This window comes from Desmodus rotundus, chromosome 7, assembly GCF_022682495.2.
Source record: "Desmodus rotundus isolate HL8 chromosome 7, HLdesRot8A.1, whole genome shotgun sequence".
NCBI classification, from domain to species: domain Eukaryota; kingdom Metazoa; phylum Chordata; class Mammalia; order Chiroptera; family Phyllostomidae; genus Desmodus; species Desmodus rotundus.
In genome coordinates this window covers 87,165,358-87,192,049 of record NC_071393.1, presented here as the reverse complement: position 1 = coordinate 87,192,049, position 26,692 = coordinate 87,165,358, and the positions used below count along the sequence as shown (strand labels likewise).

Below are 26,692 nucleotides of genomic sequence, written 5' to 3'. Positions count from 1 at the left end.
AAAATTTGGCTATATAAATAATTTTTGGCACATTTATTGAGGTATAATTTGCCTACAATAAAATTTATTCCTTTAAAATATTAACTTCGATGAGTTTTGACAAACACATAGTCATATAGCCACCACTACAATTAGAATTTCCATTTTCATTATCCCCAGAAGTTCCCTCCAGCCTCCTTGAAGTAAATCTCTCTCCTTCACCCCCAGCCCTTAGCAACCGTATTTTCTGGCCCTGTGTAGTTTTGCCTTTCATGAAATATCATTGCCTTTTATATTTTGCTTTTCTCATTTATCATAATGTTTTTAACTGCTGTTGCATGTATCAGCAGTTCATTCCTTTTTATTGCTGAGTTAGTATGCATGCAATGCTCTGGATAAATCTCCAGAGAATTATTCTGAGTGATGAAAGCTAACCCCCAAAGGTTACATAATGTATGCTTCTATTTACATAATATTCTTGAATTCTAGAAATGGAGAACTAATTAGTGTTTTGTTATGAGGGGAGGTTCAGGAGGGAATTATGGATGAAGCCACATAAGGGCAACACGAGGAATTTTTCTGATAATAGAAACATTCTGTATTTTGACTTTATCAATGTTAATATCTTGGTTTTGACAGTATAGTTTTGCAGGCTGTTACTATTGGGGGAAAGCTGGGTAAAGGTTACACAGGACCTCTGTCTCATTTCTGCAATTGCATTTGGATCTTCAATTGTCTCAAAGTAAAAATTTAACTTAAGAAAAAGTTAAATATACATCTACCACATGACACACACTTTCCACTCTTAGGTATTTATCCAAGAGAACCAAAAGCATTGGCTGTATAAAGACTTGTACATGACCATTTATACCAGTCTTATCTGTAATATCCTAAAACTGGAAACAACTCAGATCTCTTTCAGCAAGTGAATGAATAAACCTATCTGGTGTATCTAAATGATGGAATACTACTCAGTAATAAAAAGAACTCAGCCTTTGATACATGCAACAGTATGATGAACCTCAGTATAATTAGGCTGAGTCAAAGAAGTTAAACACAAATAAAATTCTAGAAATTCACATTAATCTGTAGTCCAAGAAAAGAGATCAGATGACTTCACAGTTGCAATTCAGTGCTTATCAGACTGTGTGCTTTAAATGTGCACAGCTTATTGCATGTCAAGTTGTAATTCAATAACACTGTAAAAATAGTCACTCTGTGTTCCTACAGTTTTGTTTTAAACCTCTATTACACTATGAGCTTCGGAAGTGGAAGCCTTGGATGGAGTCCCTTTTTCATCACTTATTAGCTGTGTGACATGAGGGAAATTAAAATCAGTTCTCATCATCGATGAAATGGATGCCACAAAAGCGCCTCTCTCAAAACATTGTTCAGAGGGTTGAATCTGTAGTAGTGCAGCACTCACTCACTGCCTGTCGACAGGTAAGCGCTCACAAATGCTCATTCCTGTTACCACTAATACCACCTAGTGACTGCTGAAAGGTAGGGAGGGACCACATCTTATCCATCCTGTATTCCCACTAACTGTTGGTCTCAATCTTTAATAAATTTAACTGGGTGTTATGGTTTATCACCACAATACACCAAAGCACCTTTACCATTCCTCAGCATTTGAACATTTGGGCCATTTCCAGGATGGGTTTTGTTTTGTTTTGTTTTGTTTTGTCTTTGAAATGTACACAGCTATGACATTTTGGCACAGCGATCACATAGACCCTCCCCTACTCCTATTTCTACTTTTTGGGGATATAGTCTCAGGAATAGTAGTATCCCAGCAAAGGACATGATTAGATTATTGGATTGTAGTAACTTTTATTTAATCAAGGACACTTCCCCATCCTTTGTCATCTGGTACCATCATCCCCCTTCCTTTGGAGAATTCATAAGAAGGAGGGGAATTCACAGCCTGGATAGTGTGGCCATTCATGGTGTCCACCTTCACTGGCGAGTATTCTGTTACTATCCTGCATTCCTCTGAGCAGTGACTGATTTGTCGGTAGGAAGACATATGACCTGAGTCTGTCCAATAAGTGCCCAAGCTGGAAAGAGAAAGGTAGTCCTCTCCTTCTTTTGAATCCTGAGATGTACAGTGTAAGCCTTAGAACATTGTCAACAGCTCAATCTTCAGTGATGTTTGCAATTTGAATGCTTCAAAGGTACAGAAGAATGACTGAGTTTAGAGGAGATCAAGTAAATTGCCCAAGTTCACATGTTTAGAAGGGACAGAGCCCAGACTTGACCGCCAGATGCAGACACTTGCTCGCCCTGATGTGCAGGTGCTGCCTTGCAGAGGCGGCAGCATTTTGAATGTGTGATGCTTGGCAGCGGTCCTCCCCCCCCCACACACCCAGGAGGTACAGCAAGACAGTACATACTTGTTAAAATGCGTATTAATAAGAAAAAAACACCACTGTCATAAAATAACTTGAACATAGCTTTAGGGTCAAGGGAACCACCTCTTATATTTTTTCTTGCTGTGGGGAAATGGATCAGAAGGAAAGAAAGGCGTGGATGCCCCAATCTCAATAGACGTTAAATGGTCCCTAGGCCACCAAATGCTACCAAAGTGTTTCCAAATTCTGAAATGACTGGAGAAAATATTTTTTGCAATCAGTTTAAAGTATGTTAGTTATATCTATATTCTTCATGCACTACATATATAATTTATGATATGTGGTGATTCTCTGTGTGAATATGTTTATCAAAATTTCTTTGAGTCTTCAGCATAAGTTTTCTATTTTAACATACAATGGAGGGTTATAGTTCTATACATATATTGCCAGTCACACAAATCCCCAGTTATAAAGCTGTTTCTAACTGAAAATACTCAGGCTGTGTTAAAATTTCTAGGATCTTACCTGTGTAGCAATGGCCCAATTTCTCCTCTTCAGGTACTCCCCGATGCCCTCCTGATGTAACAGCGAAAAGGCAGATTCAGAAACAGCAACCTTCACGCTGTACTTTACAAATAGCTGAAGACACTTAATGCCTACACTATGTAAGTATAGTTAAGTAAATGACAAAAATTCAGTAGTTTGCAATTACTGGGTAACAACTTTGATTAGCTTTCCTTCCATGGTTAGGTGGAAGACTTTTCCAAATATTTTTAAAAATATGGACATGATATTCTCTTTCCTTATTTCCACCATTTTACTTGGAATTTTCAGAGCATTTTAATGTCCTTTTTCACATGCCACTTGAAACAAGACCTTTCAATACCTGTATCTTGTATCAAAAAGTCTCCGGTCAAACTCCTACTTCTATTAATAATTGAAAATCCTGGTGGCTTCCTTTCTCCACTTGCATTCATCTCTCATTAATTTCTCTCTGTCAAAAAGAGTTAATAACAAGTTGGCTTTCGTACAGTTTAAGTGAGCTCTGAATGGAAAAGATTATTAAAATGTTACATGAGGTAAAAATCCAAAAGTAGAAACAATTACACATGAAAAGCAAGAATATTGCAAAAATTCCACCGTACCCTCTATGAAACAACAGAGACATGCGCTGGCCTTGCTGACACCAACAGCGGTGAAGCCGAAGAAGGGCCGGCACTGCAGCAGTAATATCCTTGGGGGCCCCCATACACCAGTTTGCAAATAATTAACACTCAAGTTACAGAGCCACTTGGCCTAACCTGCACAATATCAGTTCATGTGACATTTAATAACAGTGTAATTATGCAGCCTTTTAACCTTTTCAAATGCAGCTTCAATTTGAGATAAGAAAAATGACAAATCTACATATATTTCTTCTATGAAATTTGCATAAAGCTGAAGGGTTGGATCTGCCATGAATTAATATTTATAGTGAGAGAATAAAATGTTTCATTAGGAGCAAGCCTGGCTGCAATTTTACTGATTCACTTAGTTCTTTTGTATATCCATGTCATACCTTATTTTGCCTTTGTAATTTTTCACTTCATTTTAAACTACACATCAAATTTACTTAGTGATTCTGAGGTTAGTTAGTTTCCTCCTCTGAAAAATGAAAGGAGAGCAATAGATTATTTATATTCAAATGGTTCTTTAAGCTAAACTTCAACATATCTAAAAGATGATACTGGAGCAGTTATGGCTGCTGTTGGGATAAGGAGGGATTTTTTTTCCAGGGAGAAACTTGAGTCTCCTTCCCATCCACCCTGGAAGAACTCTAAGGAATTTAGTAAAAACAAAACAAGACAAAATAAAATACCAGAACTAAGAAGTAAAGCCACATGCTGTAAGAACAAGATAGCAATCCAATAACGTAGAGAACACCATTCACAATTGCATGCGAAGGAATAAAAATCTTAGAAATAAAGTTAATAAAAGGGCAAGACCTGTACACAGAAAACTACAAAACATTGTTGAAAGAAATTAAAGTCCTATATAAATGAAAATTTCTTTTTAAAACAAAAAATATTATAAAACAAATTTATATGGTGATTTTGTAGCATAAAGATACACAGATGTGTATGAGAGATATACAAAATAGTTGGCGGTGGGTAGGTCTGGTTTGTGCATTTTGACAATAAATTTTTTTTTAATTATTGACATCTTTTAAAAAAATTTTGATCACGTCTCTTTACCGGACTTTATTTTTAAAGATTTTATTAATTTATTTTTAGAGAGAGGGGAAGGGAGGGAGAAAGATAGGGAGAGAAAGCTCAATGTGTGGTTGCCTCTCATGCGCCCCCTACTGGGGACCTGGCCTGCAACCCAGGCTTGTGCCCTGACTGGGAATCAAACCATTTGGTGTGCAGTCTGGTGCTCAATTCACTGAGCCACAGCAGCCAGACAATAAAAGATTTTAAGAGAAAAACTAACATTCTAATACTAAAATCTTCTTTATCCCAGCTTATTGTTAATTGAAAGGAAACTAGTTAGTTAAAGGTGGAAGTAGTAGGTGTAACAAAACGTAAGTGTGCAGTCTGCACTAGTTTCACCTTCATAAGGAAGATGAAGAATGACTTCCAGAGGCAGGGGTGTTCTTTGGCTGTAAACGTGTCTTTGACTGTGGTCATCTGTTATCCCTGTGGAAGAAAATCCCTGGGATTTTCCACAGGAATCTAAGGAGGTTAAAATGGTGGTGAATGAGAATGGTTGTGATGAGCTAAGGTGTGTTCTTAGGGTAACTAAAGGTCCAGCGAAGAATTAAACAAAATGACCCAGTAGAGAAGTTGGGGGAATACCCTTATCAACAAGAGCATTAAAGTCTGAGAACAGGAGTGTTTGCTCAGGCAGAGCTGAAAAGGAATGTGGGTGAAGTAGGAAGATCAGCAATCCCCAAAACTGAGGTTTAGAGGAAAAATCTGTGCAGTGAAAAATATCAAAATATTGTGAAATTGTTTTTTACCCTTTGCCTGAACTGTATCACCGTAGGAAGCACACAGCTCCGGACTTCCCTATGTGTGGACGTCGTATCTGCTTACTGGCACGGCAGTGCACCCTGTCGGGAAGAGCAATACTGTGGAGACTAGCTAGTCGGGAAGAGAGGTGTACTGACATCAACAGAGGAAGTGCTGCTTCACAACATTTGGCTACGACGTATGCATGCAGTGTTCTCTTTTAAGTTCACAAGAACCTTGTGTAGTCAACATCATCACCCTGTTTTACAGACGTGAAGAGAAAGGAGTTTGATCACGTGTGGCCAGGCTGCCCAGCCAGCTTCAGTCAGCTCTGAGCCCAGGCCCTCAACACCGTGCCCAAAAGTGCTTCCTCGCTTGGGAGTGAAGAATTCAGTTTAGGTGAGTCAAGATAGCTCATTCAAGTGGGAAGAGCCATCTGTTTGGCATTGTTATTGGTAAAAGATGTTATAAAGTTTCAGTATATTTCTTAATTTCCCAAAGATTCCAGAGATACACTTATGTCTTAAGATCCAAGAGTAGAAACACTCCATTCTTCATATAAAAACATGGCAAGTAGTATTTTTAAAATGCCAGGCCATTATGCCTGTGGCACCAATTAGACACACTGAGCCGTATAAACAGGGCACACCATGTCCAACTGGCCTGAAATGCTGAGGAAATCAAATTATTAAATGTGATTTAGAGATGTACAAAGATAGCTCTCAGAGAGGAAGCGTTTAGCAGGTTTATAGCATGCCTAGATTTTGATTTCCTATTTTTGTATTATAGCAAAAGGAAAAAAAGCAAGCAATTACATACATCAGAAGTATCATTGGGGGTCAATAATAACTAACAGGAATGATCAGTGACTTAATTCAAGTTCCAACAAAGAATTTTAATGAGAACATTTTCATTCATTCTTCACTCTGCATTTTGCTTTCCAATGCCAGGCCCTGGTCAGTATGAAACAGTCATAAGCAGGTCGTGGTCTCTCTCCCACAGAATTTGCAGCCCAGTGAGGGTGCTCAATACACAGAAGCTGACTACTCTAAAGTGACAATGTGTGTTACAAGGGCAGGATGAAAAAAGGTCTATAGGACCCAGAAGAGGGAGGGAGGCATCTCTTGCAACAAGAACCTGTGTGGCTGTTAAAGCACCCCAGGGCCAGAGACAGCCCTAGTCCCTGGAATGGCTGCCAACGTAGCAGCTGCAGAGCCACGGTTATACCGTCGTAGCAACAGTCAGAGAGCAAGATAAAGCTGTGACAGGCAGCCCCAGTGTTGTGGTTAACAGGTGTGGAAGCAAGTGTGAAGAAAATGTAAGAGCAAGCCACAGCCAAGTTTTGAGAGGTAAGTGCTCTATTGAATACATAAGGAAATAACATAAGCAAGGACGTTGATACTTCAGTGAAGTTTAAATTCATCTTCAAATTACCAGGATCCCAAGATTTTTCCTATGGTTTTTCTAAGCCTTGATACTTGCCTGAGTTACAGCTCTGATTTGGAAAGGGTGGAAGTGTTGAGAGTCAAATGTTTGGAAGTGAAAGATGAGATTCTGTAAGAAAGTGACTGGAGTTTTGATTAGCACCTGGACCTTTCTTGCTTGCTAATTCCTCAAGCTCTTTTCTTCTTCTCTTAAAAATTGCAAAGCTCCCTGACTGGTGTGGTTTTGTTGGGCATCATCCCACAAAGTGGAAGGTTGCCAATTCAATTCCTGGTCAGGACACAGGCCTGGACTGTGGGTTTGGTCCCTGGCCGGGGCATGTTCAAGAGGCAACCAATCAATGTTTCTCTCTTACATCAATGTTTCTCTCCCTGTCTTTCTCCCTCCCTTCTCCTTTCTCTAGAAATAAAGAAATAATATCTTTAAAAAATTGCAGTGCACCGTCCATCCATTCCTTCATTAAACATATTTGGGGTGCCTACTGTGGACTAAACATTGAGGATACATAGATGACCAAACGCCAGCACTGCTCTCTGGGAATTCAATCTTGACAGAGGGCAGCACTCAAACAACCCTGATACAAGGCAATAAATGTGTGAGCTGTACACTGGAAACACAGTGCAGGACCCGACTGACCTACCGGACAAAGATGTCAAAGTGGACAACACCTCTGAGCTTGGTTCTAAAAGATGAGAAGTTTTCAAATGCAAAAGGGTGGGAAAGAGCTTCCCAAAGAGAGCACACAGCTTGAGCTGATGTATGAAGGCACAGAATGGCATGAAATGTTCAAGACAGGTGACTAGGTTTAGGTAAAGATGTGAGTGGCAGGGGATAAACTGGAAGAGTAGGTTGGGGCTGCTCTGTAGAAAAGAGTAAACAAATAACTGCATCCAAAGCTGTAGCCTCTCGGAACTTGTGGGTTCAGACCTAATGGAGTTGCCTGTAGGTAACGCTAAGCTTGGCTTCCTATGAGTCCCGTCATTTCCCAGCCAACATTTTGAGGCAGGTGAAGTGCAGGATGCCCTCCGCTTTTCCCCAGCTTTGCTGGGAAATATTAACAAAGTTAAGATGGTTTGATTTACATATACTGTGAAATGATTACCATGATTGATTTAGTTAACATCTCTCATCTACAGATACAACAAAAAGAAAAAACTTTTCTCCTTGTAATGAGAATTCATAGGATTTACTCTCTTAACAACTTTCCTGTATATCATACAGTAGGTTAGCTATAGTCCCCACACTGTGCATTGCCTCCCTAGTGCTTATACCTGGAAGTTTGTACCTTTTGACCACCTTTCTTCAGTTCTCCCTTCTCCCATATCCACCTCTAGTAACCACAAATCTCTTTTTCTATGAGTTTGGTGCGGTTATTTTTTGTTGTGGTGGTGGTTTTGTTTCACATTCCACATTTATGTGAGATCATACGGTATTCGTCTCTGTCTGACTTACTTCCCTCAGCATGATGCCCTCAAGGTCCATCCACATCGTCGCAAATGGATGGGCACAGGTTGTCGCCACGTCGTGGCTACTGTGAATAACGTCACTGTTATTGTGGGGGTGCCAATGTCTCTTGACGTAATGTTTTTATTTCTTTTGGATGTAGTCCCACCGGCAAAATTGCTGGCTCATAGGGTAGTTCTATTTTTAACTTTTTTAAGGAACCTTTATACTGTTTTCCATAGTGGCCGCACCAGGTTAAACTCCGCCAACTGCACAAGGGTCCCCTTTTCCCTATTGTCTCACCAGCGTTTGTTATCTCTTGACTTCGTGATGATGGCCACTTCCGCTTCTGTCTCCTTTCTGCTTCTCCTCCATTCTTCCCAAGAATAACCTGTCTCCAGATTTCTTTCTCACTTCTTTTCTTTTGCTAATCAAACAGAGACCTTCTTCATGGCTTTGCTCCAGGTTCAAATGAATCTGACACATTCAAAACTTATGTTCAAGGTTTTATACAAAGTAATTTTTGGATTTGGCAAGTACGGGATGTGTGCTTGTGTATGTATTTGTGAAGACTTTAGGGGAGGAGGGGAGTAGGTCATTTTGAGGCTGCTGAAGTCATCACACTTCATTGAGAGTGAGGAGCGGGGCCCCCCCGACCCCACCACCTTACTGGCTGGGGTAGTTGTGGTCCTATCGCCTGTAGTCTGGAGGTGGGCAGCTGTGTTTGATTAGAGCTTCAATGTAATAGATTCACACGTTAAAATATTTATAATTACTACCTGTTAAAGCTGTAGTAAATTATTTACACTAGTAAAATCATTTTATTTTTTAATCATTTAATTGATGCGTTGAACAATTAAAGAGAGAAAAGACAAACTGACAAGGTTATAAGTTATATGATGGTTTTGTTGCCAGAACTGATCAATGACCTATAAGCAGATACATCATATTCTGTGAAACTAAGGATGCTTCCTGGACCTTACTATTCTGTCTTTCATGTACAACCCATTATAGGAGGCATAAATTTCTAATATTGTATATTCACGATGTTCTATGTGGAGGTTCTGGAAGATATTGGGTTGCAGGGAGTGTTTAATATCATCAGTATGGCTAGGGGAATGGAAGCCTTTCAGTGCAAACAAAACCCTGCATTGTGGTAGTTAAGGAAGAGCCATTTGCCTTGAATGTGTGTAGCCTAAGCCTTTTACAGTCTCTGGTGGAAGCATTGGGAGGCAGGAGAAAGAAATGATGCTAATAAGCTCTGATCTTGCAGATGCAGAATGCTGGGCCAAGAACTGACTATAAAAGGCTTTGCCAGCTAGGGAGTAAGACACTCAAATTAAAATGTAAGAGCTTCTCTCTCTCTCTCTCTTAACTTTATTTTTATTGTTGACACAATTAAAGATACCCCCATTTTCCTTCCCTTTGCCTGCCTCCACCCAGCCCCCCACTCCCAACCCTTCCCCACAATGTAGCCGTCACTGCACTGTTGTCTGTGTCTATGGGTCATGCATATATGTTCTTTAGCTAATCCCTTCACCTTCTTTCATCCAGTGCTCCCCTCTCCCCTCTGGCCCTGACAACTGTCAGTCTGTTTCATGTATCCGTGCCTCTGTTTCTATTTTGTTCATCAGTTTATTTTGTCCATTAGATTCAACATATAAGTGAGATCATATGGTATTTGTCTTTTTCTGAGTGGCTAATTGCACAACCTCTTTCCGCCCTACAAAGAGACGGAGGCCTCCATTTCCTCTTTTCCTGATTCTACTGAGGGTCTTAAGCTTCATGAGCCAAGGGAAATGGAAACTTTCTTTTAAAAACCAACATTGTAAACAGGTCAGTGGGGAACTGCTCCACACCTCCCAGGAAAAAGAGTGACACACTCCCAGGGCCCTCAAGGGGACAGAGATGTCACATAGCAGGGTGGGTATATTGTGCAGCCCTCACTGCAAGCATCATGATCTAGGCTGTAGCTGCAAGGGAATATTTAAAACTGCTCCTTGCCAAAGATGATGAGCTACCTCCGTGCAGTCGTGGGAAACGATTGCTGGAGGCTGGTGCAGTGGAGTCGGGAGAATTTCGAGCATTATCTCTTCTCCTGAGCTGAACTCCTCCCCCCCGTTTGAGAGTTGCTATTGCAAAGCAGGTTACCCCATCGCCTTGGGTAAAGGAAAATCCAAACTGAGGGGCCACAAAAGCATTATCCATCTGTACCTTGGGCGGGTCTTTTGCATATCAGTACAGGGCTCAATGACCAGCAAGAGGGTTGTTTGTGCTTGGCTTATGTTCGCTGTGTTCCAAAACTGAGGTGAAATCTGGCCTCAGATCCCTGAGGTCTAACTAATTCAGTAATGAACTGAGACAGCTTGATAGGCTATATTTCTACCCAATTCCCAGACTGTTCTGTTCTGGGAAGATATTTTCTAAGTTGAAAATGGAGTTAATGTAATTTGCCCCACTCGAAAATGACAAATCTCGTTGTAAAAATCATGAATAAATGAATTGAGCCGATGGTGTGTTAAAATATTCCTCTAGTCCTAAAGTTATATTCAAGAGTCTTATTGTCAAGAAAACATGATAGGTTTATTAAATACCCTATAGGATAATGTACTTTAAGTGCCTGCCTTATCTTATGCAATTTTTCCATTTAATCTGAGTTGTATGTATGCTACTGCAGCTTCAAAACATCTGGGCCCAACAATTTTTTTCTTTCCTGCACCTGCAAGGGTAAGTACACACATAAACAAAAAAGAAATTAAATCTTCCGCAGAGCTGGGGAAAAAAAGAACCCAACCAGCCATGAAGCTCAAGGGAGCCGTATGACAAGTGCTGAGCTGTAAACAAGCTTGAGAGGGATTTAATTCTTATGACAAGTGCCAGTGGTGGCATCTCACATGGACTCAGCATATGCACACATTTCAAAGAGGAGCCACACAGGATTTAATGCAAATAGAAAAGAAGAAAAAAAGAAAAAGCTCTCAGTGCATCAGCTTCTCCTCCTCTATAAATAGCCAAGCAAATCAGGATGAGCTAGTGTTGTAATTATCTTGATTTTCAGAATTTTTGCCACTCAGAAGAGATTTTTAAAGTCTCCTCCCTGCTCTTTATAATTATAGCTGCTGTTCCAACCTCTGCCAAGGGTTGGTGGTTGCAATGTGATATTCGCCAGGTGGCTGCTCTGCAGCAGAGAAAATTACCAAGTTTCCTTGGTTGGTCTGGTTTTGTCACTTAGAATCCAAATCAAAACTTCCAAGGGCAGCCATTCATCATCTTGTGACAGCCACTTCTTCACTTTTGCTTGTAACTTCTAGACGCTGGCTCTGTGGGGCCCTCTTGCACTTGAGTGAACAGCACAGCTAAGATTGCAGAGTAACTGTGTTCTACTTTGCATAGAAGCACACACACCTATGTCCGGAGAGGATTAGCCACCAAGTCTTGTGACAATCCCGAAGCCAGGCCGCTCCCAAATGTGAATGCCATGTGTGCTGCTCCCTATTCTCTTGGTATGTTCAAGAACTGGAATTCAGGATAGGAAAGAGGAGTGGGGAGTGATTCTTAAAAGCACACAGGTGAGACTGTAACCTTTGGTGCATTGGTATGGACGCCTTTGCTATGCCTTAGTAACCGCGGCAACCCACGCCATGTGCTGTGTGTGGCAGCATCAAAATACAATTGCTGCACTTGGATTCTTTTTTAACACCAAGTATCATTTAGGTTGTCTTAATGAGATATTCTCATTTTCTTTTTTTTTAAATTTCAGTTCTACTTTATTTCATTTTACAGAGAAATGTATGTGCTAGAAAGTATTTTTAAAATATTAATTTTGAATATTAAATATTAATTAAATATTTTTGAGAGATGATGGGCAACCCTTATAAATGTCAAAAAACTACTGTGTGATGTTTTATAAGTTATCCTAAGTTCTTTTTCATGGTTAGGCACCTCAAATAGATTGCTGAAGGCAGTGACTGCTTTTTTTTTTTTGCTATTTACTTTCATATTTCTAGTACAATGTCCTGCTTATAGGAGGTTTTGTAAAAAAATTTTGTTGTTGTTTTATTACAGTTGTCCCAGTTTTTCCCATGTTGCTCTCTCTCCCCTGCCCCGCCCACCCCTACCTCCCACGGTCAATCCCCACCCTGTTGTCCATGTCCATGGGTCCTTTATACATGTTCCTAGACTAGACCCTTCCTCTTCTTTCCCCCATTATCCCCCTCGTCCCTCCCCCGCCCCCGTTGCTGCCAGTCTGTTCCTTGTTTCCATGCCTCTGCTTCTATTTCACTCATTTGTTTGTTTTGTTCATTAGGTTCCACTTATAGGTGAGGTCATGTGGTATTTGTATTTCACCGCCTGGCTTATTTCACTTAGCATAATGCTCTCCAGTTCCATCCATGTTGTCACAAAGGGTAGGAGCTCCTTTCTTTCTGCTGTGTAGCATTCCATTGTGTAAATGTACCACAATTTTACACGATGGGATACTACGCAGAAGAATACACCAAAGTTTTGGCACTTTCCCATCATTCCTTTTTTGTACAGTTAAAGCCATTTTTGACAATGATTTTTCTTGTTGCTAAGATAACTGGAGGATAACAACCAGGCATTTCGTTGGTTTGGATTTGTTTTGAATGTCTGGCACTGTTGGCTCTGGTGGCTTGGTGGGAAGTATCAGTGCGGCAGGCCCAGGCGCCGCTCCTGTGGCAGTGGTGATAATGGTGTCCAAAGGGCTGCGTTTCTACTTTGTGGAACTTTAGTCATGTTGATACTAGAAGCCTATGGTTACGTAATTCTGTACTATCTCTGTATACAGTTAGTATTATAATGAGAGGATGAAGAATCTGCACTCCAGGTTCTACTAGAAGGTAGGTTGAAGTCATTACCGGGCACTTTGCAAATGACCTAAATCGTGTTCCCGCTGAACTAACACTGGCTACAGGTATATAAGCTACATTGGTTACATGTTTTGCATAAAATTGCCAAAACACAGGAATGTGTATATAGCAATATGCTACCTTGAAAAGTAAACCTACATATTGTGCTTTTTATCTGTGAACGAGAATGTCGTGTTCGTGGGTGACTGCCGCAGTAGGCTCAGTGCAATGCACCCCGAGTGCGGCATGGCATCTGCGGCGTGCAGACCTGCTTTGTGGCTGCATATGGCAATGAAATGCTTGTTTTATATTAGAAAAGACATCTGTTATGTAGAGCCGAAATAAATTTTACATTTTCTTTAAAAACCCCCACACACGAAACCAGACAGGTGGGATGAGAGACCCTGATAGTTGCTTGCCTAATGTCTTTTTCCTGCATCAAGAGTGGGTAAACTACGGTCTGCAAGCTAAATCCAGCCTGCTGCCTGTTTTTGTACATAACGTGTTACTGGAACGTGGCCTCAGCCTGTATTCATTGCTTGTGGCTGCTTTCATGCTATGAGGGCAGAACCGAGCAGTTGCAACAGATGCCTTCTGGCCCACAAAGCCTAAAATACTTACTATATGGCCCTTAACAGAAAGGTTTGCTGATCTCTGTCTTATATTAATAGAATCCTATTTTGATTTGGGGCAGCCATGTGACAGTTTGAAAAAAATCACTTTCTTGTAGCTAGGGGTAGCCATGTGATCCAGTTCTGCCCAGTGAGGTGCAAGAGAAAGTGAACTCAGGGAAGTGAACTCAGTGGGGCCTTCAGGGAAGCTATTGTTTGTCTAGATTGTAAGGGGAGAGTTCCCTCAATTTCTCTCTGAAAAGTCTTCGGCCTTTGTGGCATATATCTCCCCGAATGTATTGGCTAACCCAGAGGCCAATAGTAGCGTGTTGTGCTGAGGGCAACTCCCTGACTTAGCCGGGTCACTTGATTGAATTTAGAATGTGAGAAGAACTGGAAACTGGTGGAATACTTTCCAGTTATGTGTTTGAAGATTTTTTTTTAAATCCCATTTATGGGGAGGTAAAAACCACTCTGGAGTGATTCCCATAGCACTCCCTGCAGTACTTCCCTCTCTTTTCCCTGCTCTCCTTTCTTCTCTCTGCTGCAGTTTCTGTGCTTGACATTGAAGGGAAGGGGCCAGTGAAAGATTAGGAGAGTGGAGGGGAACAGGGTGTTTATAGAGCAATCAGCAATTTCTCCTTCTTGCCTCATCTTACCCTGATCAAACTGCATCCATTAAGGGACTTTTCTCCCAGTGTGATCATGGCAGTAACAAAGTCAGTCCATGCCAGACGATAGCTTCAGTGGGGACACTATTACCCAAACCATCCCCCAGCCCGACCCCTTCCCCCCGCTTCCCTCCCTGGCCTCAGTACCATAGCAAAGATCATAGAGGAAAACCTTAAGTGGACACTGAAATTCATAATCTCTTCTCATAAAATCCAAACAAAATCCAAAGAGAATATGAGTGAAAGCTTTTATGGAAAATAACTTGTCTGATACATTCCTCCTTAAAGTTTTAAGAAGTGTACGATCAAATATGATCTCACCTTGCTCAAAACCTATGTTGATTTTTAAGATACAAAGAAGGTAAATTTCTGGAGTTGAATTCCTCTGAGGACTTACCAGTAGGAAATTTTCCTTATTTTTAAAAATATTTTGTTTATTTATTTTTAGACAGAGGGGAAGGGAGGGAGAAAGAGAGAGAGAGAAGCACCAATGTGTGGTTGCCTCTCATGTACCCCCTACTGGGGACCTGGCCCTCAACCCAGGCACGTGTCCTAGACTGGGAATCAACCAGCTACCCTTTGGTTTATAGTTCGGCACTGAACCACTGAGCCACACCAGCCAGAGCTTCATTTTTAAGTTAAAAAACAATCTTTAAAAATGTCTAATTGTGGCGATTTGTATAAATGCTTTTCTCTCACAGACATTATCAGGAAAGCATAAAAATGCTTTTATTTTTGGCATTAAGTTTAAACATTCAGTCTACTAATGCTGTCTTGGTTTGGTTGTAAATGGCCTATAGTTGGTTTAATTCTTCATGGCTTTGTCTACAAATGATTGTAGACACTGGCTATCGTGTTTGTGAAGTTTGGAGCCAAGAACATATGGCTAAGTATGTAAAGAAATACGATCAGGATCTGAGGCAGTTAATGCTTCGAATAATCACATTCCCACAATTTAAAGCCTCCATTCTCTCTTCTTTCCTCTTTTGTGAATGGCATCAGATCACTGTCCTCCCTCATCAGAAGTCTCGAAAATGCAAGCACAGGTGCCGATACCCCAGTCTCCTCAGCATGCGTCCCTGACAGTACAAATGGCCTGGCTGTAATCCCAAGTTAAAATAAAACAAAACACTCTAGAATGGAAAGATGCTGGGTCAGGATGACAAATACAAATACAGATTGTTTCCTTGAAAAAATATCTAGGAACTTTGAAGAGCACTAGAAGTTGCATCGCTGGGGAAAACAGAACTCTGCAGTGGCCTTCAAGACTCCTGGCCCCCGGAGCACACCCCCCATAAATCCCTGCCCTTCAAACATGGGCATAACCTGTAAATCAGGGATATCACATACCAGGTTACTAAGAATTGACTTTTAGTTTATCAAAAGGGAGATGATGTGGGTGGGCCTGACAGACTGGACCTGTGAGAGGGCCTATGGAAGGTGACCCACAGGCAAATCTGAGGGCAGGCAGCCTCTAGTTACTGAGAGCAACTCCTGGCCAACAGCCAGCAACGCAGGACCCTCAGTCCTACAGCTGCAAGGAAATAAATCCTGGAAACAAGCAGAATGAGCTTGAAAGAGCCCCCAAACTCCAGATGGGACCCCAGCCCTAACCAGCACCTTGATTTCATCCCTGTGAGATCCTGAGCAAAGAAACCGGTTTTCCCATGCCTGGATTCCTAATCCATAGACACTGTGACCTAATAAATTTGTGCTGTTTTAATCTGCTAAATTTTTGGTAGTTTGTTATGTAGCAATAGGAAACCAATACACTCCCACATGCAAAAGCCCACCTCTGATGACCCTGGTGCGATGGGCGCTCCTTGTGCCGTGGTGGGGAAGAGATGTCTTTCTTTAAAACTTTCCTTCAGGGATGAATGGTCTGTCAGCCTGATGTTGTATTTGACACGAATCATGCAAAAGTTCATAAGGATGTCTTGAGCAGCAGTAAATTTCATTCATTCATTCATCAAGTCAATCATTCAAAAATATTTGAGCACCTAGCATATGCCAGACATATTTTCAGATTCTGTTTTGTATGACGGTAATCTTCCCCGTCCCCGCACCCCCCCCCCCCCGCTGTTTTCTCCTGTAGATACTTTTTTCACCCTTTTGTGTATTTTGGGATGCTGAATTTTACAAACTTCTCTGTAGGGCTTCTGTGTACTTGGATTCAGTGAATGGAAAAAACTAGCAAGAAGATAAAAGTATAGAGAGAGAGTGCAGCCAGGAGACTTATTTCCTTAGGTTTTTCCCTGGTGGGTTTCTATGAGTTAGCTAACTGTATCCCTCCACTCTTGTTGAATTTCGTTTCTTAAACTCACCTCCTCCCCCTGCCCCAGTCCCTGGACGTGAAGAGCTCCCACTATTGCTAGCCCTGGCATACTGCACTCCCCCTGCTGGTATACCTAAACCCTGGCCACACCTTTTTAAACGGTTTCCTTATCAAACTCTCTTCATTTCTTTGATGACTGACTGTGTTCTTTCCTACCAAGACCTTGAGGATACACACTAATAATCCCCCCCCTGAACATTTGGTATTTGGAATGACTGGATCAGGGGACTTGGATCCTAGTCTCCTCTACCTAACTTCCAGAACAGTGTTTCCTTATCTGTACAATGAGAAAAAAACAGGTTTAAATGATCTCTAATGCTTCTATCACATTACGTGATATTCAGAGGAAATATAATGTCTTTATTTGTGACTGATCTGGATTTGCTCATAAATCTCAATCCTTTAGTGTTGAAGAAACTATATCCAGACCAATCTAATGAAATAATAGAACTATCCTTTTAGATACTATTCAGTCTCTCTAGATAAAAATGCTTAGCCTCTTGAATTTCTTAGTTCAGTCTTTAGTTCTTTTCCAGCTTTCTTATAGGATAGTCTCCAGGTGCATGGAAGGAGGGGACTGGCTTATATTATGTGACTTGATGACTAAGGAAAGGACTCTGGGTCCTGGAGTTTCTTTGGTATCTTCTGGTTTCTCTTATCTACCATCTCTTGCTTGCTTTGTTGCAACTTGTCCTATAGCCTTTCATGATGTCTAGGGCTGAAGTTGGCAAACATTTTCTATTAATGACCAGATTGTAAATATTTTAGGCTTTGGGGACCCTACAGCCTCTGTCACAATACCCATTGACAACATATAAACGAATGGGTGTACTTCATTTACAAAACCAACCACTAGGTTGGATTGGACCCATGGACCACAGTTTGCTGACCCCTGGTCTAGAGGTTCCTTGGCTGACTTGCCTTCCCCTCACTGTCACTCATGTAGACCCCATCTCTGCATCCTTACCACTCAAGGCTCCACCTGGTTCCACCTGCAACCCTGGCCTGAAGGGTTCACTTCAAGCCTCTGCTGTGAGGTCACCTCACCAATTCCAGGGTCAGCCCTCAAGTCCCCCAACTCAGAACCAGGGCACATGGGGACAAAGGCTCCAGTCGCTTTCTGTTGTACCTCTCTCTGCCTTGTGCATTCCCCTCAGTTTAGGTGGACTTTCCATACACACCCTGTCTTTAAGCTTTGCCCCAAGAAGGAAGAGAAAACATGGGAACTCTGGGCCCACTGTCTCTGGTTCCCTTCTTCTCACCATCCCTTATGGTCAGAAAAATATACAGGGTCTGACACAAATAATGCCTCATTTTTATTACAAAATCTTTTATTATAAAATCATAAGCATGCAATTCTGTAACAAAATAATAGCACACTCAAGCACACCATATGATATTTTAGATGAAATGTTCAAGTTAAAACTATAAATATTATACCCATTTTACTACCCTACCAACCTCACTCAAGTAGGCATTACTTCTGCTGGACCCTGTATTTTTTTTTCTCCTGACCTTTACTCTTTGTCTACCCTATTCTTACTCTTCCCATGGAACAGGAAGCTTCTGGTCCTAGCTGCAATAGTGGAGGGAGTATCTTCTCTGTAATATGAGAGAACTCTCTGAGACGGTACTTTCAGAGTTCTTAATATGTTCAAGGGGAAAGAAAGAAATTCTGGAATTGTTGCCTTGAGAAAATTGTCTGGCTTTGGGTCTAACAATTTTCTGCAAAATTATATTTTGAATATCAAAAGTTAAGTATTCACCATTCACTCTCTTTGTCTGCCTTTTGGAGCCACCACCACCAGTAAATGCATAGGAGGCCTCTAGTGGAAGTACTCAGGGAAGCAAATGAGAAAGGCATATTAATAATTTTTCTAAATTCTACTCTTGTTACAAGTGAAAGAAGAAGCAAAATAAGGTGGCTGTATAAGACACACCAGAACAGCAGCCTCACTCATAAATAGTTGTTCTATTTTTTTATTCACATCAGTATTGATCATTCACCTAACACAGCAGGTGAAGCTCCAAATGACTCTGGGCTGTTTACTATCCAATATAGTCTCAAATGTTTATGCTTCCTGTCCAAGGATGTCAAAAACACACGCTGGTGGCTCTAAGGCACTTCTGAAAGAGAGTGTGTGGAGCAGAGGAAAGAGCTTATGCTTTAGGGTCTTACAGAACCACATTGCCATCCTCTGCTTTGCCCACAATTGCTGTGAAATCATGGCCTAGTTCTTTACTCTTTCTGAATCTAATGTTCCTTATATCTAAAATTAGCTTTATAATATTTAATGTAAACACAACTGCCTAGCGTAAAGCCTATATGTATCTAGTACATGTTCAATAAGTGGACTTTGATGGCTAAAGCTGTCATCAATAGAAGTCTAAAATGCCTTTAATTCAGTCGAACTAGTGGACAGTCACAACTCTGTTTTGTAAACTCGGTGTTCTTGTGAAGGGTTTTCAGCGAGTTGAACTGAACTCTGACTGAATTGGACAGTGCCTCCGTAAATCCCCCCCACCACCTTAGACTGTGTCTCTTCACTCCCTACAGGTGACCTCCAACAGACAGAAGTAGTGACACTTTGGTTTCTACTGGACTTTAATTACCATTTGTGATAAGAATTGCATATAGTTGTCTTTCCTTTCTTTTAATTTTTTTGCCTTTTCCTTTCTTAAATCATAATTCTTTGCAAGGAATAAACACACCAGCAGAACATACCACTTTAATTGACCACACTGACATTTAGACCTTGCAGTTCATGTCAAGAAAAAGTAGGTTTCAGATATGTATAAGCAATTCAATAGTTTTAAGGGTTAGTTCTATTCGTCCCTTTTGCAACAGGCAAGATAAACTTGTGCCTCCCACCCCCTGCCAATTTTTTGGCTTCATTCTCAATAATACTGGGAAATGCATTGTTAAATTAGGTCTCAAATAACAAATAGATTCAGAAGTGTTTAAAGGTCAATACCAATTGTTACAACACATTCCCCACAACAAATTCACACCAGAAAATCATTAGATTCGATACCAAGCTCACTGATGCTGTCTTACTCCACTGATTCCTATTCTCTGTGGGGAGGCGGATTCAACGTTATTGTCTGGAGACTGTTCTATGGATTTTAGTTTCTTAATTCCCATGAGAGAGTTCAAATGGCCACAGCTGCTGGGCTTATCAAAGTGTAGCTGCAGACATCTGTACTGTGTTTCTAATGTTTTTGATATTCTCTATGCTTATATGAGTGTAATGGGACTGACCTTCAGCCCAATCAGTTTTGTAAATTTTTTGTTATTGTTGTTCAATTACAGTTGTCCCAATTTTGCCCCTGTTGCTCTGCCCTACCCTGTCCAACCCCCGTCCCCCGCTCCCTCAGTCAGTCCCCACACCGTCGTCCATGTCCATGCATCCTTTATACATGTTCCTTTACTTGAGAGTTTACTGGGGATACGGGAGGTGGGATTCGAGTTTCATGATGTAAAAACTCCAGCACAGAGGTAAAAAGATGTCTTTGAGGAAACCCTTTGTCTATGAAAATGAAGAAGTAGACAAAAGAGAAGAAAAATTATACCCACAAAGGCTGCCCAGGTAAGAACTTCATAGTAAGAATGGAAGAAGTATGGAAAACAGGGAATAAATTTGAGAAATGGATAATACATCCTTGGTTCATCCTGAGCCCATCTCTCTTTCTTCTGATGCTCTATGCCCTTCTGCTAGCTGCCTGTGCCTGGCCCAGGGACACCTTCCCTAACCTCTCCTTCTTATCTGCCATTTCCTTCAACCTCATTAAGATGTACCTCTGGATGCCTGGCCCAGGTAATGGGATTGCTAATGTGTTGGTCTGATAGTGGGCATGAATATGTTGCTGTTGACAAGGCACTATCTCTAAAGTCTACAGTGAGGGTTGGGTAGCCTGGGACTTGCCTGATTCTAATAGAGAGAAAATCAATCAGTTGAGCGGATCATTGAGGACAGGAAGCTGCACTGAAAGATCAGAGCCTCTCAAGTCATACCTGCTTAATCTAAGTGATGACGCACCTCAGGTCATGCATCACCAGAATATCAAGTTTAAGTTTGATGAGGTTAAAGTTGAAAGGCTTCGGGAAGATGGCCGGGCAGGAGGGCACAGAGGAGATGGCAGTCGCAGAGATGAATTTGTGGATTCATCCCCTCAGAGGAGTTTGGCAGATATCCTCAGATGTTTATGTATCCATGTGACTTATGCTCTGCTTTTTTTACATGTGTGTTTCTCATTCACACAAATGGCATTGTGATATGACATTTTTTTATTCAACACTATGTTTTTTTACCTATCTTGTGACTCTGTACATATGTAATCGCTTCCTACCTCTGTATAACATCCCACAGAATCTACTCACTTTTTTCTGATCCTTTCCCCTAAAGTTGAACAAGAGGTACACAGCCCTCTAGAACAAACTATGCAGCAATAAATATCCTCATATATGTCCTAGTATGGATCTGGGTAGGAATTTTTTAGGATATGTAATCAAGACTGGAGTTGCAGATATGAGCTTTATGAATCCTTGGTTTACCGATTACTGGCCGATGACTCTCCTGTTTCCACTCCCACTAATAATGCATGAGGGTGCCACGTCTCTTCATCTTCAACAACATACGGTATTTTCTGACGCTGTAATTTTTTACCAAACTTACGTAGGTCAAGTAGAATTCTATATATTTCTCTGAATGCAAATGTGGTTGAAAATCTCTTCAACTATTTGGTAACTGTTTAGATTTCCCTTTATGTGAATTTCTTATTTATGTTCTTTGCCTATTTTTCTGCTGAGTTTTCTTTTTTTTATTTAGAAATATTCCTTATATAGTTAGATATTAATCACTTGGCTCTTTTAGTAATTGCAAACATTTTCCCAAGGTGTCACCTGTTAATTTTATTTGTAGTGTTCTTCATGTAACAGAATTACTCAATTTTGATAAAGTCAAATCCATCAGGATTTTCTCTCCACCTTATGATATACACTTTTTAGGTCTCATTTAAGAAATTCTCTCTAACCTCCAAATGGACACATATACTCTTTTACTTTTTTTTTCTTTTGACCCTGCAGTTTTATTCTTTTTTTTTTATTTGAAGTTCACTTTTGTGTATGGTGTAAGGTAGGGGCTTAGATTTATTTTTCTTCAAATAGTGAGAAAGTTACCTGTTGGTTAGCAAACTGACCCCCGTGCATAGAAGGCAAGAAAAAATCAAAGAAAGGGGCGATCACTCCAGACTGGCAGGTGGAAGTTTCAATAAACAAGGGAACTTACATAAGAGGCTTGTCTTGGGTGGCTGCAAGATAAGTGGATCTCTACGTCTGCCTACTAGAATCTTAGAAGTTCGCATAGAGGCCTTAACTGGGTTTAGTCTGGTATTCAGTCCAGATGGTCTGAACAACACCTTATTCTCCCAGGGCTTAGTCCTTGAAATAGCTCATACGTTCCAAGGACAGGAAAGGGGTGAGGAGCCTCTGACTGCCTGGGTCCAGATCTTCGGTCAACTGACAGTCATGTCCTCTTGTTGACCCCCTCCAACACTCCCCCAGCTCCATCCACTAAAGAAGCCATTTCTTCCCACTGATATGAAGTGTCACCATTTCCATTTATCTGGTACCTGTACATCCACGGGTTTATTTCTGAGGACTTAATTTTGTTCCATGGTTCAGTCTGCCTATTTCTACAGCATGACCACAGTGCTTTATGGTATCTATTTCTTTTTTCCCCATGTGTCCTATGGTGTCTATTTCTGATAGGGTAAAAGTCTCCCAATCCCATCCTTCTTTTGCAAATTGATGTTACTTGTGGACTTGTATTCTTCTATATAAATTTTGAGATACTTGTCATACTCCTCAAAAATTGCCGCTGAAATTTAAATTGGAATTCCTTTGCATTTACAGCTTAATTTGGGGAGAACTGAGATTTTAAAACGTGTAAGTCATTTCATCCATTATCATGAAAAATCTCTACATTTATTTAGATTCTATTTTATACCCTTGAAAAGTTTTAGATTTTTCCATAGTTGTCTTATGAATGCTTTAATATTTCATTCCTAGATATTATATAGGCATTGTTATTATTGTGAATGGTGTCATTTTTTAAATAACATTTTGTCTTTAATTGTTGTTAGTGTATGAAAACACTAGCTCTCATTCTGACAGGTGGTTGATTCTGAGACTTTTCCGTGTAGGTAATCCTGTTATCAGCAAGTGGTGATGCAATAAATTCTCTTCCCTTTCAATATTTTTACTGCTTATTTATTTTTCTGTTTTATTGCACCATCAGTTTCCAAAATCATGCTGAACAATAGTGATCATCGCTGTTTTCTTGCCTTGTTCCTGATTTTCTTAAAACGGCTGCATTTAAAGTTTTTCTAGTAAGTATGATGTCTGCTGCAGGTGGCAAGGAGAACTTCCCTTCTATTCCTACTTCTCTCAGAGTTTGCAATTTTATGTTACAAATAGTTGTTTTTTTCTAATGTTTTTTAGGCTTCTATGAAGTAATTGTGTAATTTTTCCTTTTTAGTTCATTACTATGATCATTTACATAGACAGGTTTTCTGTTATAAAATTATTCTTCATTCCTAGGATGAATTTTATTACTATACATTATTTTAAAACACTGCTAGATTTAGTTAGCTATTGAGGATTTTTATTTTTTTAGGATTTCACACACATTTTTATAGATGAGATGGGTATAATTTTCTTTTATTACCATTATTTTGTATTGGAATCCAGGCTTTACTGACGTCATAAAGTGAGTTGAGAAACTTTTGCTTTCTTTCTCCTTTCTGGAATGACTTGCATATGGTAAGAATTGTAGAGTTCTAGAACTATTTGGGAGGATTTACTTGTGTAACAGCATGGGGATAGAAGATTTTAATTCTTTTTATGGAAATGTGAATTCTTTCATTATTTCTCTGGTTTCATTAGTGGTTTTGATCTATTCACATTTTAGATTTCTTATTGCCTCATTTTTGGCCTTTGTATATTTATATAGATATTTATCCCTTTTGTCTAGGTTTTCAAATATAATGGTCTGTATATATGTGAGTGTATAATTTTGAATTTCTAATTTTTTCTGTAATTTGTTTATTTCCAATTTCTCTTTTTCCCTTTATCATTCTTGCCAGAAGCTTGTCTATATGATTGATTTAAAAAAAAAATCCAGGTCTTGCTTTAACTAACATCTCTATTTTTTTGGTGTTGCTGTTGCTCAGTATTTTGACATCTCATCTTTATTATTTCCTCCCTACATATTTGCTTGGGCTTTTTCTGTTGTTCAATTTCCAACCTCCTGAGGTAAGAACTTAACTCATTTTTAAGTAATTCTTGTTTTTTGATAAATGTAAGTTTATTAAATCTATGAATTTCATTCTGTGTAGTGATTTAGTTTGTCCTACAAATTTCTACCTGTATATTTTTAGTTTTTTCTTGTTTTTGCTCAATCCCTCCACTCTCCCCACCAAGCTTCGCCTCCTGACAGCTGTCAGCCTGCTCGCTATGAGTCTGTCCCCATTTTCCTTTTTAGTTCATTTCGTTCATTAGATTCCACATATGAGTGAAATCATGTAGTACTTGTCTTTCTCTGACTGGCTTTTTTCACTTTTAATACCATTTAATTTTAAGTTTTCTCTTTAAGAGATCAAAGCATTTTCATATAGTTTTTAGTTTCCAGACATATATATTTTAAAGTTTCTTTTTACTGATTTCTTATTTTATTTCACATGGTCAGATAATACTGCATCATTTGATTCTTTGGAATTTATGATGGCTTTGCCATGCCTATTACATAGTTGATTTGTAAGTGTTTCATATGGGCTTGAAAAAGAAGTGTATTCTGTCTTAGTGACGGTAAATACATGACAGATAGGGTGTCTATACTCACATAGAGGGTAGGTAGGGTAGATAGACTCGAGTTCTTAATTTTGTTACTTAAACCTTCTTTATATTTAATCTTTAAAAATCTGAACAAAAATTGGCTACATGGACTTAAAAATCTCCTCATCTAGGGTTGAGTGAGTGTCAGTAAAGCAAAAGTGGGCACGAGCTGGGTGATGGGGGAGGGATTTTGTTTTTTTAACCCTCTGTTTCCAGTTTGAGTGTTCTATGCTGATAACCTCTTCTTATGGTGACATGTATTCTATTGACAGTTTTTAGAGGAGTGGAAGTAGAGAATGAAGGAAAGAACTTAATGAGGTTCTCACAGTGGAAGGAGAATTAAATTGCTCCAGTTTAGGCCCTGTGGATGGCTTATAGTCTGGGGAAAGGTGACGTGTGTATGTCCACATGAGCATGAATGATTGTGTACCTTTCATGTGGGAACCGAACTGCTTCATTTGGGACATCTTGTACGGTGGGGAAACAGAGAGAAAGAGTTCTTTGCTATTACCTTCAAACTGCTGCTTCCTGGACAACACGAGAAAGCTCTATGCTGTGGTTGGCAGGAAGAGTAACTACATCCAAACCACTTTTTTTCATTGTTCTTGCTTTGCATGAACAAAGCTCGAACTTGGCAGAAGTGTAGAAATGTAGTTTCACATTAATAGGGTCATTCGGCCTGAGACTAATATTTTTTAATGCATGTGAGCTCCCCTGGAGTGCTCAGAAATCCGCTTTTGGGAAGCAGACTTTGTAAAAGACTGAATAAAAGCAGGGGAAGGGCTCAAGACCATTGCATTTTGGGCATTAAGTGTTAATATGACTTAATTTGTACTCATAATATAATTTGACATGATGGTTTTTAAAATATGTGTGTATGGTTATTATTATTTTATATGTATCTAGAAAAATGGAATGGATGTAGCATGCATATAACTTTTTTCACAAGTAGCATACAGCTTTGTTAACCTGCTTCATCCATTCGAATATAGTGTTGATATAGTATAATAATCAATAAAAATATTACTAGTAATCCACAGACAGAAAGAATGAATACATTTGAAAATTTTAGGTATTCACCCACTACCAGCTTGTCTGATCAGACCCAATTTACTCAGCAGAAAGTATCCAAATATTTAAGTATGCAAATGTATGAAGCCAAATGAGACATCATTTAATTCCTTTATTGTCTTACAGTGAAAGACAGCAAATGAGCAAGTTGATGGCTTTATGCCAATTATTTTTAGTATGATTTCTTTTATGCTAAGTAAGGTATAGCTGAAGGCGAGCCCTGAAATGCTAGCATGAACATGCAGCAGCAATAACATGAATATTTTAGGCGCTATAAGATTATTTTCATGGGTTATGGTTGGAAATAAAAAAGCTAAGTTGCAATGGCTTTGGCAAATATGTCAACAACTGGGACTAAATGTAAGTGTGTGCGTATGGCCTTAACCCTAGACTTGGTTCTAAAAGACCGAAATTCTAGGGTCCAAGGCACTCCACAGTGGGATTGTCTTTCTTCCTGTCTTTCTAGAGTAATCTTTTACCACTTCTAATTCAGCCCCACACCCCCCTCCAGCCACACAAGCTTACTTGAGCAGGACAAGCACTTTCACCATTCAAGGAGTATGGCCTAGGGACTATCTTCAAATACTAAGGCCAGCAAGTCTCTAGTACAATGAGGGCATCACAGAAACTCAGAGGGGCTGAGACTGGCTGAACTAAAGAGAATAGTGGGCTGCCCTGGCTGGTGGCTCAGTTGGTTGGAGCATCATCCCAAACACCAAAAGGTTGGGGGTTCGATTCCCAGTCAGGGCACATACCTAGGTTGCAGGTTCAGTCCACTGTTGGGGTGTGAATGGGAAGCTAACAATTGATGTCTCTCCCCCCACCACCCTTTCTCCTTTCCTCTCTAAAATCAACAAACTTATCCTCGGGTGAGGATTAAAGAACAAAAAGGAGAGAGCAAGCAGTGGTCTACCAAGGCTCCCGTCATGACCCCAGCATGACAGCTCCGTTTCCTGTGCTCATTTCTACCAGGCTGAGCACTGAACTTTCAGCTAGACATCTAGCAAACTGTTTCCATTGGTCAGAGTGG

General features: G+C 40.1%; 1 protein-coding gene across 1 annotated transcript in view; it reads left to right on the top strand.

The window, feature by feature from the left end:
• The first annotated feature begins 2,891 nt into the window (after positions 1-2,891).
• Positions 2,892-26,692, top strand: part of MNS1 (meiosis specific nuclear structural 1) — an 89,144-nt gene continuing 65,343 nt past the window's right edge. The window contains exons 1-2 of the mRNA XM_024568221.4: positions 2,892-2,998; positions 5,597-5,725. The gene's annotated coding sequence lies outside the window, so the exon portion shown is untranslated. The remainder of the gene's footprint in view (positions 2,999-5,596; positions 5,726-26,692) is intronic.